This window comes from Geospiza fortis, unplaced genomic scaffold (assembly GCF_000277835.1).
Source record: "Geospiza fortis unplaced genomic scaffold, GeoFor_1.0 scaffold7, whole genome shotgun sequence".
Taxonomy (NCBI): domain Eukaryota; kingdom Metazoa; phylum Chordata; class Aves; order Passeriformes; family Thraupidae; genus Geospiza; species Geospiza fortis.
Window position 1 is genome coordinate 4,836,236 of NW_005054344.1, and position 3,359 is coordinate 4,839,594.

The following is a 3,359-nucleotide window of genomic DNA, read 5'->3' on the forward strand; positions in this document are numbered from 1 at the left end:
AAGTGCAGTTTAGTAAGAGCTGACCAATATACTAGGTGGCCAAGTGAGTCAAAGCAAGTGCAGAGCTGTGAGTCATCCACCTCAAAGGGCTTTATCCTTGGATAAAAGTCAAAGAGACAGCTCAGGAGAAAAAAGAAGCGTAGGAAAGGACAGAGACAATAGCAGAGCAGTGGGCCTCCTCACAGAGCAGAGGCCACGTGGAGGGCAAGGCAGCTATCAGCCAGTTATGCTTCCTTACTGTTATTTCTGTATATATTTCACAAATAAAGGGGTCAGCCTCCTGCTCTGGGGAACTTCACCTGCAGCACAAACAAGAAGTAGAGCAAGAGCAGAAAGAGGGAAGTGGTACAGAAAGCAAGTCACATCACTAAGGGTGTGTGTTTGTGTCTGTGTGTGTTTAAAGGAACAAACATTTATCAGGACTTTTCTCCTGCAGTCCATTTATCATGACTTTATTACTGATACAGTGCTCTGCAGGAGCAATACAGCAATTAGTCAGCTGACATGGCTTGGTCTTATAAAGTAAGATGAAAAGCAAGAAACTAAATTACAGGTCAGACAAAGGCAACTGTGATAAGGATCAATGCCATTTAAGAGGGTGAAAACACAAAGAAGGAACTCTTTCAGGTGGGATGGAGAGAAAAAAAGGGATGGAGAAGATGATGAGATGGTTAGAAGGATGTAGAAGAGAAAGTGTACACGATGAGAGGCTGTTGAGCATCACACACATCTAAACACAGGGTGACATAAGTTAGTTCTAGATTACAGGGAAGCACAAGGAGTGACAGGAAGAAGCAAAGAAAATGAATATGCAGGATCTCATGCTGCTTCAAGGACAGTAAATACAAGAGGCAGGGTAGAAAGAACAGGAAGATGGTCATGGCAATCACATGTGTAGTGCCTTCCATCTTCGGAGGAACACTGTTTAAAGAAATTCCAAAGGCCTTATGAGAAAACAAAACACAGATTTACCATCAGAGGACTGAAGCTAAGAGAGAACTGAGCCAAAGCATGTTTCCATGTTTCCAGCTCAGTTTCAGCATGCTCCCTCGATTTAATGGGTATTTTCCATGTTTTACAATACAGCATATGACCATAGAACCTGGCTCACTTATATCCTAGGTAAGGCAGGCATGAACTGAAGCAATCAAAACCACTGGAAGCTGTGCTGAAATAAAATAGGAAAAAATTAAATAGGTGGGAAAAAAATCCCAAAGGTTCTATATACTTTGTGTAACTTAATTTTCTTAGGACTTCTTAGGTCCAGTTTTAAGTAATGCTTCCACATTATCATTATCCCTCAATATCCCCTCACTTATTCCCTTGCAGTCCCTGTATAAGGTGGGAGAGCACATCTTTCCAACTTTAAGCAAAAATTTGGTCCTACAAACATTTTTGTAGGCACTACTTCTTTACACTTTGACAGAAGATATACAGCTTTGGGGAGAGAAGAATCTGAAATAATTAAAATAAGCAAAACCTCTGGATACTGACAATCCAGAACCATAAGTTGGCAGCCTGAAAATTAACCTTACAAAAGGCTGAAATTAGTAGAATGGGTGAAATATCCACAGTCTTTACCTGATTATTGAAATATTACAGATATTTTTAGGCATGGGATCTTTAACACACAAAAATATAACCTGGTTTGCTTACAAAACAAACAACTACATATTTTTTTAAATTCTGTGTAATGACAAACATGCCCAGTATTAATGCATTATACTAAGAGTCTGTGTCTGTCTCCTGCCAACAATCTCTAAAGGAGAGAAAGAATGATTGTTAAACTGGAAAGCATCAGCACCATGAACTTGTAAATAAAAAGGAAAATTATGTCTGCAGGGCTTAGAAATAATATGCAAACAGAGAACAAATGACACCATGCAGATACATGATGCATGTTTGTACAGAGAAAGCTTAGAAAAAGAACAAAACATCCCTGTATTTATTTATTGTAATGCATTATAGCACAGTGCTTAGGCCACATAATAAGCTGTCAAATGAAATAACTTTCATATAATATTAGTTGAGGAAAGCATTTTGGAAGATTGAAGTGCAACAGTAATAACATTTTCAACATTACCTTAACAATCATTTCAGCATGTGCATTCTGGGAGAAAGAAACTTGCATGAAAAATGATTTTTGGTTCTCCCACCTTCAAATGTGCCATTTTTTTCCTTAGGAAAAAAGGAAAATTGAGTGAGCAGGCTGGATTTTTCACTTCTCTGTTAACTATGCATGTAAATAATTGGATATGCATTTATAATTTTACTGAAATCAAGGTATGGGATGATCCATATTGGAGCATCAGAAGAAAACTGAAGTTGCACAACAAATGCAACAAGGTACACTATAAAACAGCAGGTACAAAGAAGGTGTAAGAAAAAACATCTAGAGCACAATGGAGCAATTGTTTATTTTATGTCTGTCCATGTACTGATGGTCTGAGCACAAATATTTGAAACAATTACTATTCTTTTCATTGCAATGATTATGGTTGCTTATTCCAGTAACTTTAAGAACCCTACACTAACAAACAAACAAAAAAAACCCAGCTTGAACATGATGCATTAGAAATGCAATGGATAATTTGTGGATCATTAAAAACATAAGCAACTCCTTTCACTATCCAATAAATCAACAATTGCAGAAGTTACTTTAGATTTTATTAAAAAATCCAGGAAACTTATAAATCTCATTTTACACTCCAACAGGACACACATATTGGTTTAGTTTTTCCTTGCAGCTGCCAGACAAGCAATCAGTTTTCCAGCAGCTGCTCGGCCATTGGCCTGACTGCAGGTCAGGAGACATGCAACATCCAAGGGGCAATTCCCACAAACCTCCAAGGGACAATTCCCACAAACCTTCAAGGGAGAACTCCCACAAACCTCTTCCACAGAAGAGTGACCAGTTCTGTAATCACAGAATCAATTAGTTTTGAAAAGGCCTCTGAGATCCTCGAGACCAATCTCTGACCAAACACCACCATGTCAACTAGACCCTGGCACCAAGTGCCACGTCCAGTCCTTCCTTACACACCTCCAGAAACAGCGACTCCACCACGTCCTGGGCAGCCTGTTCTAATGTCTAATCAGCCTTTTTGTGAAAAAACTTCCTCCAGATGTCCAACCTAAACCTCCTCTGGCACAGCTTGAGGCCATGTCCTCTCATCCTATCTCTGGCTGCCCGGGAAAAGACGCTCCCCTGGCTACAACCTCCTTTCAGGCACCCGTAGAGAGCCATGAGGTCACCCCGAGCCTCCTCTTGCCCAAGCTCTCTGAAGAGGCCCGGTCCCTCTGGAGCGGCCGCGCCGCCGGGAGGGGCCGCCCTGGGGCTGCGCGGCCGCGGAGCTCCC

At 40.7% G+C, this 3,359-nt stretch overlaps 1 long non-coding RNA gene across 1 annotated transcript; it reads right to left on the reverse strand.

The window, feature by feature from the left end:
- Positions 1-521: 521 nt before the first annotated feature.
- On the reverse strand, positions 522-3,053 carry LOC115948063. The gene is made up of 3 exons (XR_004081916.1): positions 3,044-3,053; positions 2,084-2,178; positions 522-1,168 (listed from the first exon to the last, which is right to left on the reverse strand). It is a non-coding gene; the product is annotated as an uncharacterized LOC115948063 (long non-coding RNA).
- Between the last annotated feature and the right edge of the window lie 306 nt (positions 3,054-3,359).